Source organism: Mauremys mutica, chromosome 14 (genome assembly GCF_020497125.1).
Source record: "Mauremys mutica isolate MM-2020 ecotype Southern chromosome 14, ASM2049712v1, whole genome shotgun sequence".
Classification (NCBI taxonomy): domain Eukaryota; kingdom Metazoa; phylum Chordata; order Testudines; family Geoemydidae; genus Mauremys; species Mauremys mutica.
In genome coordinates, this window is record NC_059085.1 from 1,891,313 (window position 1) to 1,904,516 (window position 13,204).

The 13,204-nt window shown below is 57.2% G+C and overlaps 1 non-coding gene across 1 annotated transcript; it reads left to right on the top strand.

Annotated features, from left to right (window-relative positions):
- The first annotated feature begins 9,430 nt into the window (after window positions 1–9,430).
- On the top strand, window positions 9,431–9,502 carry TRNAD-GUC. The gene has a single exon. It is a non-coding gene; the product is annotated as a tRNA-Asp (tRNA).
- The last annotated feature ends 3,702 nt before the right edge of the window (window positions 9,503–13,204 follow it).

Here is a 13,204-nt window from a genome sequence, read left to right on the forward strand (position 1 = left end):
AGACAGAGCCGGGGGTGGTGGGGGCAGCCAGACACACGGACACAGCCAGGGGGTGGTGGGGACAGACAGACAGACAGAGCCGGGGGTGGTGGGGACAGACAGACACAAGGACACAGCCGGGGGGGGGGGGTGGGGACAAACAGACACAGCTGGAGGGTTCTGGGACAGACACACACAGCTGGGGGGGGGCAGCCAGACACATGGACACAGGCGGGGGGTTGTGGGACAGACAGACACAAGGACACAACTGGGGGGGTTGTGGGACAGACACACACAGCCGGGGGCGGTGGGGGCAGCCAGACACACGGACACAGCCAGGGGGTTGTGGGACAGACAGACACAGCCGGGGGTGGTGGGGGCAGACAGACAGACACAGCCGGGGGTTGTGGGACAGACAGACACAAGGACACAGCCAGGGGGTTGTGGGACAGACAGATGGAGCCGTGGGCGGGGAAAGGAGCAGCAATGGGCACCCCGGGGCTGGTATAAAATACACAGGATGGGGGGGGGCTTCCTGAGGGGACTATAGCAACACCCCCCGCAGAGCAGACCCAGGTTGCAGCTGGCTTCGCCCATCACAGCCCCCTGCCCCACAGAGACCCACACAACCCTCTGCCCCCTCGAGAGACTCCCAATGACCCCTGTGTCCCTGTCACTCCTCTCCAGAGAGCCCTCCCCTTTGTGCCAGCCCACTCCCCTCCCCCACTGCCTCCCCTCCTCCAAAGCTCCCTACAATCTCCCCCTTTGCCTTCCGCCCCCCAGCCCAGCCCATTCCATTGGCCGGGAGGCTCCCAGTCTAGTGGCTAGCAGGGCCCATGGGAGCTGCACCTGAGGCAGGGCGCCTGCCTGCAGATGCAGACCTGCCTGGCTGTGCCTCCACAGCACAGGGAGGGGGAGCCACAGGTGAGCAAGCCCTGGTCATCATCATCATCACAGGCCCAGTAATTCTCTGGATATTTAATTTCACTGAGGCAAAATGTGTGCAATGTTATGGGTTGAATGATTGAATGACATAATACCCACCTGCCCGCATTGTCCATCACTAAGTCCAGTAATTTTGTCAAGTGTTTGTTGCACAACATGGTGGTGCCTACCCCTACCTTGTGCTTCAGGGGGTGATGGGGTCCAGGGCAGCCTGTTATAGCCTGTTATAGAACTACCTGATTAGTAATTGGATATGTTGGCTGGCATCTTTTTTTACGTGTTCGTTCCCCCTGATGTTAGAACCTGGCTACACCACTGGGGAGGGGAGCTTCCTAGACCTGTGCAGCTCGGGCTTGGGTGAATTTTGTGATACTCTGCCCCTCCCCAGCTACCACCCTGCAGTCCCCACTCCTGCACCATGCTGGGCAAGGGACAGCCCCATCCCCAGTGAGGCTATCGTGAGGGGTGGCAGCAGGGGAGGCCACACGTGATGGCAACCTCCCCCCTCGGTACCCACCATAGGGGAGGCGAGTGGGCTTTCTGGACCTGAGAGGGACCCTAGGAGCATGTGCAGTGAACTGTGGGGGAGAGGAGGGGTCCCTCCCCTGGAGCTTGCTGCTGCCAGGGAGGGTGGAGGGGAGTCCTCTTTGGCCCTAGCCCTGGGGCAGCCTGTCTGCACCCCAAGTTCCTTATCCCCAGCCCTGCCCCCGAGTCCTCACCTGACAGGAAAAACACGCAACTTAAATTTGGTGGTCAGTTTAGAGTATCATAGAATATCAGGGTTGGAAGGGGCCTCAGGAGGTCATCTAGTCCAACCTCATGCTCAAAGCAGGACCAATTCCCAACTAAATCATCCCAGCCAGGGCTTTGTCAAGCCAGGCCTTAAAAACCTCTAAGGAAGGAGATTCCACCACCTCCCTAGGTAACCCATTCCAGTGTTTCACCACCCTCCTAGTGAAAAAGTTTTTCTTAATATCCAACCTAAACCTCCCCCACTGCAACTTGAGATCATTACTCCTTGTTCTGTCCTCTGCTACCACTGAGAACAGTTTAGATCCATCCTCTTTGTAACCCCCTATCAGGTAGTTGAAAGCAGCTATCAAATCCTCCCTCATTCTTCTCTTCTGCAGACTAAACCATCCCAGTTCCCTCAGCCTCTCCTCAGAAGTCATGTGCTCCAGCCCCCTAATCATTTTTGTTGCCCTCCACTGGATTTTCCAATTTTTCCACATCCTTCTTGCAATGTTGGGCCCAAAACTGCACGTAGTTCTCTAGATGAGGCCTCACCAATGTTGAATAGAGGAGAATGATCATGTCCCTCGATCTGCTGGCAATGCCCCTACTTATACAGCCCAAAATGCTGTTAGCCTTCTTGACAAAGGCCAGAGGAGGGACTGTTAGTGCCTGTGCGGACTTCTGGGAAGTGCATGGGGTGGAAGGGGATGCTGGGATGCTCTGGAACCACTCCTTCAAAGCAGTCAGGACTCTGGGGGAGCCTCCTCTCTGAGCAGACTGTCTCCAGGGCAAGAAGCTTACACCTCCCTGGGTCTGACCTCAGAGCATTCAGCATGCCCTTCCACACCATGCACTTTCCACAGTGAGTCCGCCCAGGCGGGGTCCTGGGGTAGCCAGAGGTCCCTGCACCCCAACTCCGCAGTCAGATGTGACTCTCAGCCAGACTGTAAAACAGAAGGTTTATTAGATGACGGGAACAGAGTTTAAACAGAGTTTGTTGGTACAGAAAACAGAACCCCTCTGTCAGGTCCATCTTGCGGGGTGGGCAGCCCAGAACCAAGTTCTGGGTCTCTCCCCATTTCCACAGCCAGCTCCAAACTGACACTCCCTCCTCTGGCCTCTGTGTCTCTTCTGGACAAGGAGGCCACCTGATCTCTTTGTCCCCAACACCTTCAAGTAGCATCTTACAGGGGAAACTGAGGCACCCACACAGTATTCAGAGAAAATATTAAGAATATTCCCACTTCATCACAACAGGTGCAACAAAATATAATACCGTATATTGAAGTAGGCAAGTGCTGCTTCTGACTTTCCACTTTTAATTGACCCTTGTAATCTTGTGGTGCTGACGCGTTGTAGCTTCATTTTATATCGGCTTACAGGGCGGGAGCGGGGGGGGGGGCACCACCATTTTGGGCCCCACAAAAAAATTATACAAACCTGCCGCCTATGTCAGCCGGTCCTTAGTTTCTGCTTGGTAAAGGCAAGTCAGTGGGGTCCATCCGTCAGAAAAAGAGTCCCAGGACTTCTTGCTGGGCGCCAGGGTCCAAAAGCAGCACATTCCCTCCTGGAAAGGGCTGTGTTTGGAATGTGCGTCCAGTGCGCGTTGAAGGGAAGGATCTGCGTGCCTGGGAAGCTGCGTCCCTCCAGAGGCGCTTGAGAAGCCAAAGGGGCCGTGGGTGAGTTTGTGATGAGGTGAGTCTGAAGTGTGGAAGCGGGAGGGTGTCTGTCACGGAGTGTAGGGGAGTCAGGCCCTGCACCCCCGGGCTCCCTGCCGATTCACAAGGACTCTCAGCCAGCCAGTAAAGCAGAAGGTTTATTTAGACGACAGGAACACAGTCCAACACAGGTCTTGCAGGCACAGATAACAGGATCCCCCCTGTTAGGTCCATCTTGGGGCCCCGGAGCCCCGCAGCCCCCCTTGGGGATCAGAGCCCTCTCTCTCTGCCTCCCCTCTTTTCCCCAGCCAGCTCCAGTCTGCCCAACCCCCTCCGGCCCCTCCTCTCTGCCCAGCTTCTTTCCCAGGCCAGGAGGTCACCTGACCCCTTTGTCTACAACACCTTTAGATGCACCTTTGCAGGGGAGGTGCTCGGGCCATCAGTTGCTAGGAGACAGAGTGTCAGGCATTCGGTTGCGCCGGCCTTCTGCTTTGCTAGATACTTAGAGGCCTGCACCCGGCATTCCCAGCCCGCAGTACGAACAGTCCCACTTCGTCAGACCGTCAAGAGGAGGTTTTGAGAGGAAAAAAGGTGCTGCTGAGCTGGTAGGTGAGGGCAAGGTCCCAGGCGGGTGTTGTGTGAGGAGCTGTGTAGGCCCGAAAAGGCGTCCGGCTGGGCCAGGGCTTTTCCCAGGGCTGTTGCTGCGGCCAAAGCCTTTGGGAAGCAGAAGAGGGCCAGGGGTGCTGTTGCCTGCTGGGGCCCATGCGACGGTGTAGGTGTACACTGACCGTAGCTGGTCTGTGGGAGCTGGGGCCCTTCCCCATGCCCCTTTCCTCGTTAGTATAGTGGTGAGTATCCTCACCTGTCACACGCGAGACCGGGGTTGGATTCCCCAATGGGGAGGGTGACCCCTTTTCAAGGGGGGAACAAAGAAATCCCTGGCCTGCCCACCACATGCCTTGCATTCTCCTTCTACGGCCACTTCCCTTCGCACCTGAACTGATGACTTTCACTTCCAGAGACACAATTACCTTGCAAGGACACGCTGGCCCTAGCCAAAGCCTCTCCCTGGCCTTCCGCCCCCGGGCCCAGCTTCGGGGCCTGCACGTGGGGGCACGTTTCAGAGCGGCAAAGGGAAATAGGCTGGCCAGGGGCATGAGGACAATGGCCCAGACAAACGGGGAGGGACTTGGTCCAGGGGTGGAGGAAGACAGAAAAAGGGACAGGCATGGGATTGGCTTCCTCTATTTTTGCCTTTGCTCAGCATTTTACCTGTGACTGTAATAGGCAGACTTGAGAAATACCTGTGGCCGCTGGCGAGGTGGGTGGCCACCCCGAGAGCGCAGAGCTGAGCATTTTCCGCTGGGCTGCTGCCTGCACCCCCAGCACCTGGCCGTGATCGTATAGTGGTTAGTACTCTGCGCCGTGGCCGCAGCAACCTCGGCTCGAATCCGGGTCACGGCATTAATTTTTGGTGGGGAGGGGCTATCCTGCAGCACGCCTCGTGGCTCAGTCTGATGGCGTCCGTTTGCAAAGAGAGCCATCGGCCGGTCCTTAGTTTCTGCTTGGTAAAGGCAAGTCAGTGGGGTCCATCCGTCAGAAAAAGAGTCCCAGGACTTCTTGCTGGGCGCCAGGGTCCAAAAGCAGCGCATTCCCTCCTGGAAAGGGCTGTGTTTGGAATATGCGTCCAGTGCGCGTTGAAGGGAAGGATCCGCGTGCCTGGGAAGCTGCGTCCCTCCAGAGGCGCTTGAGAAGCCAAAGGGGCCGTGGGTGAGTTTGTGATGAGGTGAGTCTGAAGTGTGGAAGGGGAGGGTGTCTGTCACGGAGTGTAGGGGAGTAAGGCCCTGCACCCCCGGGCTCCCAGCCGATTCACAAGGACTCTCAGCCAGCCAGTAAAGCAGAAGGTTTATTTAGACGACAGGAACACAGTCCAACACAGGTCTTGCAGGCACAGATAACAGGATCCCCCCTGTTAGGTCCATCTTGGGGCCCCGGAGCCCCGCAGCCCCCCCCTTGGGGATCAGAGCCCTCTCTCTCTGCCTCCCCTCTTTTCCCCAGCCAGCTCCAGTCTGCCCAACCCCCTCCGGCCCCTCCTCTCTGCCCAGCTTCTTTCCCGGGCCAGGAGGTCACCTGACCCCTTTGTCTCCAACACCTTTAGATGCACCTTTGCAGGGGAGGTGCTCGGGCCATCAGTTGCTAGGAGACAGAGTGTCAGGCATTCTGTTGTGCCGGCCTTCTGCTTTGCTAGATACTTAGAGACCTGCACCCAGCATTCAAAGCCCCCAGTACGAACAGTCCCACTTCGTCACACCTCTCCCCCCTTCGAGACCGAACTGAGCGGGGTCACTCCAGCCAGTGACCTGGGGAAGTTCGAACCCACCTACATTCCCATGGCTGCCCCAGGGTCCCCCCCGTTCTGGGGGAAGAGTTACCCCAGGTCATTCCAGTTTCCTGCCCCCCTGTAGGTCGGGGGGACTCGAGGGCACTTGCAGGTTGCAGGGGGGAAGCCTTATGCCACCTGTGCCCTTTCCCCACCCCAGTACCCCTGGGGTGCCCGTGGCCTGGGGCCTTCTCCCCACGTTCCAGTCTGGGGGGCTGTGATTCGGGCTCTCTCGGTTCAAAGCCCCCCTTCTGACCCTGGCCCCCCTCTGGACAGGCTCCTCGGGGCGGGGCCCGGGCCTTACAGCCATCTTCCCCCTGTCCCGGGCCTTCCTCCCACTCTGGCAGAAGTCACAGGAGCGGCAGTGCTGCCGGACATGGGTAAAGACCCCAGGCCAGTAAAAGCTCCGTAGCAGCTTCTGCTGGGTACGCCAGGCTCCCTGGTGCCCTGAGGGGGGAATGTCATGGGCCTGGCACAGCAGCTGGTGGTGATACTCCTGGGGTACCACCAGCTGCCTCCTGATCCCCCCTGACTCCATTTTCCCTGGGGGAGCCCATTCTCGGTACAGGAACCCCTTCTCCCACAGGAACCTTTTCCGGCCACCTCGTCCCATGGTCTGTCCCCCCCCGAGGCTGGCCAGGTCCCCTACCCTCCGCAAGGAGGGGTCTTCCCGCACCGCGGCCTGGTACTCAGCCACTGGGGCAGGGACGGGGATCTGCTCTCTTTCACCGGCTGGGTCTGAGGCCACAGCCTCTCTGAGCCCTGTCCCTGGGCGTTCCCTCCCCACCAGGTCAGGGTCCTGCGCCTCGGGCAGAGTACCTTCCCCGGTGTCAGGGTGCAGAGCCCTGCGTCGACTCTGACTACGGTTCACGGCCAGGGCACCCCGGGTGTTACTGGGCCAGTCCTCGAGGTCCCCCCCCATTAACACCTCCGTGGGCAAATGGGGGTGCACCCCCACGTCCTTGGGGCCCTCCTTGTCCCCCCACTTCAGGTGTACCCTCGCCACAGGCACCTTGAATGGGGTCCCGATCACACCCCTCAGGGTCAGGTAGGTGTTGGGCACCATCCGATCTGGGTCCACCACCTCGGGCCGGGCCAGCGTCACCTCTGCGCCCGTGTCCCAGTACCCAGTGACCTTACTCCCATCTACCTCCAGGGGAACAAGGCACTCGCTCCTGAGGGGCAGCCCTGTGCCCACCCTGTAAACCCAAAACTCAGGGCGGGGAGCATCCAGCCCCTCGGAGGGGTCGGCCCGGGGCCCCCCTCCCTCCTTCGCAGGTGGTACGCGGCCAGCCCCCCTTTCCTGCGAACGCTGCCCCTCATCCGACTGGGTCTCTACCAAGTTAACCCGGTGGGGGGTCGGTCTGCTCAGTTTGTCCATGGGTCTGGGGCACTGGGACCGCAGGTGGCCCCTCTGGCCACAGTGATAGCAGCTCATGTCCCGTTGGTCCCTTCGAACCGGTCAGTTGTCCCTGGCGCTGGCCGTTCCCTTTGGGAGGGGGTTCTCCCGATTCCCCTTTTGGGTGGTCTCAGGATGACTCTCTCTCTGCGTCGCGATGGGCCTGTTCCTTTGGGGCTCCTCCCTGCCACCCCCCAACCGGCTCTTCACATAGTCATCGGCCAGCCGCCCTGCCTGTCGCGGGTTCTCTGGCTTTTGGTCCCTTAACCACAGCCTCAGGTCGGATGGGCACCGCTCATACAGCTGCTCCAGTACCAGCAGTTTAACCAGGTCCCCCTTCGTCTGGGCCCCATCTGCCCACTTGCTGGCGTACCCCTCCATGCGGACGGGGGGTTTTATCCTGACTCCGTAACCTCTCCCGGTACATCTCAGGGGTCAGCCCAAACTCGCGCAGCAGGGCCTGCTTGAATGGGTCGTAGTTCCCTTTCTCCTCCTCTCCCAGCTGGCCGTACAATGCCACGGCTTTGGGGTCCAGTAAGGGGGTGAGAACCCGGAGCCTGTCCACAGGATCCACCTGGTGCAGCTCGCAGGCCGTCTCAAAGGCATCTAGGAAGTCACCCATGTCCTCCCCCTCCTTGCGTGGGGCCAGGATGGACTTATCCAAGCTCCGCGCAGTCCTGGCCTCCCCTTCACTCACCGCCGCCCGGGGCCTGCTGCCCCCCAGCCTCGCCAGGTCCAGCTCATGTTGACGCTGTAGCTTTTTTTCCTCCAGTTCCTGCTCCCTCTGTCGCGCCTCATGTTCCCTCTGTCGCGCCTCATGTTCCCTCTGTTCCTTACGATCCTCCAGCTCTCTCCGTTTTATCTCTCTCTCCCATTCCAGCCGCTGGCGCTCCACGGATGAGCGTCGCCGGGACGATCCCCTGCTGGGGGGTGAGCTTCGCCGGGAGGATCCCCTGCTGGCCGGGGGGGGTCACGGCGCCCTCGGTGCTCGCTGGGCTCCTCCTCCCCCTCCCCCTAGGCATAGGAATGGGGGGGTCTCGGGACGCCCTCAGCAGCCGGCTGACCACTCCCAGCTGGGCCAGACACTGGTACCTGTGCTGCATCTGCCTGGCTGCTTCCCTCAGAGACAGGGATCGGTTCATTCCTGTGATCTTCCTCCTCCAGCTGGGCAATCAGCTGGTCCTTGGTGAGTTTCCCACTGCGCAGCCCCCTGTGCTTGCAAATCTCCACCAGGTCGCACTTGCGCCGCTTGGCATACATCTTCCTGCTGGCCACTCGCAGGCCGGGGTGCTCGCCGCTCCGCACAGGTTCCAGGGGGACCCCTAGTGTGCCAGTTCTTGAGGTCACCCCCTCTCTGCCAGGGTCGAGCTGCAGACTCCTCTGCCCCTGGGACCGCTCGCTGTGATCCCCCGGGTGACCCTGTTACTGCAAAGTCGTGCTCTCTGGTCACACTCTCCCAGGGGTTAATCGCCCCTTCGTTTTACTGCTCCCCAGTCACTTACTGCAGGAAGCGCCGTCCACGGGGTGCAGTAGATCCCACTGCTACCACCAGTTGTCACGGAGTGTAGGGGAGTCAGGCCCTGCACCCCCGGGCTCCCTGCCAATTCACAAGGACTTTCAGCCAGCCAGTAAAGCAGAAGGTTTATTTAGACGACAGGAACACAGTCCAACACAGGTCTTGCAGGCACAGATAACAGGATCCCCCCTGTTAGGTCCATCTTGGGGCCCCGGAGCCCCGCAGCCCCCCCTTGGGGATCAGAGCCCTCTCTCTCTGCCTCCCCTCTTTTCCCCAGCCAGCTCCAGTCTGCCCAACCCCCTCCGGCCCCTCCTCTCTGCCCAGCTTCTTTCCCGGGCCAGGAGGTCACCTGACCCCTTTGTCTCCAACACCTTTAGATGCACCTTTGCAGGGGAGGTGCTCGGGCCATCAGTTGCTAGGAGACAGAGTGTCAGGCGTTCGGTTGCGCCGGCCTTCTGCATTGCTAGATACTTAGAGGCCTGCACCCGGCATTCCCAGCCCCCAGTACGAACAGTCCCACTTCGACACACCGTCAAGAGGAGGTTTTGAGAGGAAAAAAGGTGCTGCTGAGCTGGTAGGTGAGGGCAAGGTCCAGGCGGGTGTTGTGTGAGGAGCTGTGTAGGCCCGAAAAGGCGTCGTGCTGGGCAAGGGCAGGTGAGAAGGGCCAGGGCTTTTCCCAGGGCTGTTGCTGCGGCCAAAGCCTTTGGGAAGCAGAAGAGGGCCAGGGGTGCTGTTGCCTGCTGAGGCCCATGCGACGGTGTAGGTGTACGCTGACCATAGCTGGTCTGTGGGTGCTGGGGCCCCTCCTTGTGCCCCTTTCCTCGTTAGTATAGTGGTGAGTATCCCCGCCTGTCACGCGGGAGACCGGGGTTCGATTCCCCAACGGGGAGGGTGACCCCTTTTCAAGGGGGGAACAAAGAAATCCCTGGCCTGCCCACCACATGCCTTCCATTCTCCTTCTACGGCCACTTCCCTTCACACCCCGCACTGATGATTTTCACCTCCAGAGAGACAATTACCTTGCAAGGACACGCTGGCCCTAGCCAAAGCCTCTCCCTGGCCTTCCGCCCCCGGGCCCAGCTTCAGGGCCTACACGTGGGGGCACGTTTCAGAGCGGCAAAGGGAAATAGGCTGGCCAGGGGCATGAGGACAATGGCCCAGACAAACGGGGAGGGACTTGGTCCAGGGGTGGAGGAAGACAGAAAAAAGGACAGGCATGGGATTGGCTTCCTCTATTTTTTCCTTTGCTCAGCATTTGACCTGTGACTGTAATAGGCAGACTTGAGAAATACCTGTGGCCGCCGGCGAGGTAGATGGCCGCCCCGAGAGCACAGAGCTGAGCATTTTGCGCTGGGTTGCTGCCTGCACCCCTAGCACCTGGCCATGATTGTCTAGTGGTTAGTACTCTACACCGTGGCCGCAGCAACCTTGGTTCGAATCTAGGTCACGGCATTAATTTTTGGTGGGGAGGGGCTATCCTGCAGCACACCTCGTGGCTCAGTCTGATGGCGTCCGTTTGCAAAGAGAGCCATCAGCCGGTCCTTAGTTTCTGCTTGGTAAAGGCAAGTCGGTGGGGTCCATCGGTCAGAAAAAGAGTCCCAGGACTTCTTGCTGGGCGCCAGGGTCCAAAAGCAGCGCATTCCCTCCTGGAAAGGGCTGTGTTTGGAATGTCCGTCCAGTGCACGTTGAAGGGAAGGATCCGCGTGCCTGGGAAGCTGCGTCCCTCCAGAGGCGCTTGAGAAGCCAAAGGGAAATAGGCAGGCCAGGGGCATAAGCAATGATTTCCCAACACCCCCCCCCCAGTTTTGTGAACTAGTTACATGCCAAACCTGGTGGCTGAACTTCGCGACTTTGTCATCACCCACAACTATTTCACATTCGGGGACAATATATATCTTCAAGTCAGCGGCACTGCTATGGATACCCACATGGCCCCACAGTATGCCAACATTTTTATGGCTGACTTAAAACAATGGTTCCTTAGCTCTCGTCTCCTAATGCCCCTACTGTACTTGCACTACACTGAAGACATCTTCATCATCTGGACTCATGGAAAAGAAGCCCTTGAGGAATTCCACCATGATTTTAACAATTTCCATCCCATCATCAACCTCAGCCTAGATCAATTCACTCAAGCGGTCCATTTCCTTGACAGTACTCTGCTGATAAGCGATGGTAACATAAACACAACCCTATACCAGAAACCCACTGACCGCTATACTTATCTACATGCTTCCAGCTTCCATTCAGGACACACCACATGATCCATTGTCTATAGCCAAGCTCTAAGATACAACCGTATTTGCTCCAATCCCTCAGATAGAGATAAACACCTACAAGATCTCTATCAAGCATTCTTAAAACTACAATACCCACCTGCTGAAGTGAAAAAACAGGTTGACAGAGCCAGAAGAGTACCCAGAAGTCACCTACTACAAGACAGGCCCAACATAGAAAGTAACAGAACACCACTGGCCTTTACGTTCATCCCCCAAGTAAAACCTCTCTAGCGAATTATCAAATTTCTACAACCTATCCTGAAAGATGATCCCTCACTCTCCCAGATCTTGGGAGGCAGGCCAGTCCTTGCTTACAGACAACCCCCAAACTTGAAGCAAATCCTCACCAGCAACCACAGAACAACAACACTAACCCAGGAATCTATCCTTGCAACAAAGCCCGATGCCAACTCTGTCCACATATCTATTCAAGTGACACCATAATACGACCTAATCACATCAGCCATGCCATCAGGGGCTCGTTCACCTCCACATCTACCAATGTGATATATGCCATTATGTGCCAGCAATGCCCCTCTGCCATGTACATTGGCCAAACCAGACAGTCTCTGTGCAAAAATAAATGGGATGCAAATCAGACTTCTAGAATTATAACATTCAAACATCAGTAGGAGAACACTTCAACCTCTGGCCGTTCAGTAACAGATTTAAAGGTGGCAATTTTGCAACAGAAAGCTTCAAAAACAGACTCCAACGAGAAACTGCTGAACTTGAATTAATATGCAAACTAGATACAATCAATTTAGGCTTAAATAGAGACTGGAAATGGCTGAGCCATTACACACATTGAATCTATTTCCCCATGTTAAGTATCCTCACACCTTCTTGTCAAACTACCTTAAATGGGTCATCTTGATTATCACTACAAAAGTTTTTTTTCTCCTGCTGAGAATAGCTCATCTTAATTAATTAGCCTCTTAGAGTTGGTTGGGCAACGCCCACCTTTTCATGTTCTCTGTGTGTATGTGTGTGGGCATATACATATATCCTCACTATATGTTCCATTCTGTGCATCCGATGAAGCCATTTATCAACATTGAATTTCATCTGCCATTTTGTTGCCCAATCACCCAGTTTTGTGAGATCCCTTTGTAACTCTTCGCAGTCTGCCTGGGACTTAACTAACTATCTTGAACAGTTTTGTATCATCTGCAAATTTTGTCACCTCACTGTTTACCCATTTTTCCAGATCATTTATGAGTATGTTGAACAGTAATGGTCCCAGTACTGACCCCTCTGGGATACCATCTCTCTCCATTCTGGAAACTGATAATTTATTCCTACCCTTTGTTTCCAAGATTTTAACCAGTTACTGATCCATGAGAGGACTTCCCTCTTATCCCATGATGGCTTACTTTTCAAAAGTCAATTTAAATTAAATACATTTTTTTAAATTATATATATTTTTAGAAATCTAGATCTGTTATGTGTAACTTGCATTATCCTTATGTTAAATTTGCATTATCCTAACAAAACATTTACTTTATTCACATCTCTTTTATATATCTCATTGGCCCTGACACCCCCCCTGTGAATTCAAACACCCCCCCTAATTTCAATTCCTGGGGAAACTACTGGGCGCCGCCTCCTGCCTGGTGAGAAGCCGCAGCACCGGGGGGGTCACAGGGGGCGATGGGCTTCCGCGCGCGGCTGTTTTCTGCCGGTCGCGGGGTGACGGTTCCTGCCCGTGGAGGCCGGGGGCCGCGGGGTCCCGATGGCAGCTGGGGGCTCTGGCATCCACCTGCGGCAGCTGGGAGCTACGGGGCCATCTGCAATGGCCGGGGGCTGCAGCTTCTCCTCAACCCCCCCTGGTGACTGGGAGCTCCCGGCTCTGCCTGCAGTGTCTGAGCGCTGGGGGCTCCCTCTCTTGTCTCGGGTGGCTGAGGGCTGCCTGTGGCGGCTGGGAGCTCCAGGGTCTTCGGCGCTGCAGGGTCTATTAGCAATGACCTGGGGCTGCAGGGTCCTCACGCCATCAAGGCCTGTTGGGAAATCCTGGGTCCATCCACAGCGGCTGGGAGCTGCAGGGTCCATACACAGTGGTGTGGGGCTGTGGGGGCTCCCCGGCCACCCATGGCTGCTGGGAGCTCCAGGGTCTGCCTGTGGGAGCTGTGGGGAGATGAGCGGTTTGGGGTGGAGGAGGGGGCTCCAGGCTGCAGGGTGGGGCTGAGGGATTCAGAGTGCAGGAGGGGGTTGTGGGTTGAGACAGGGGGTTGGGGTCCAGGATGGGGTGATGGCTCTGGGGTTGGGGCAGGGATGATGGGTTCCAGGTGTGGGAGGAAGCTCTGGGCTGGG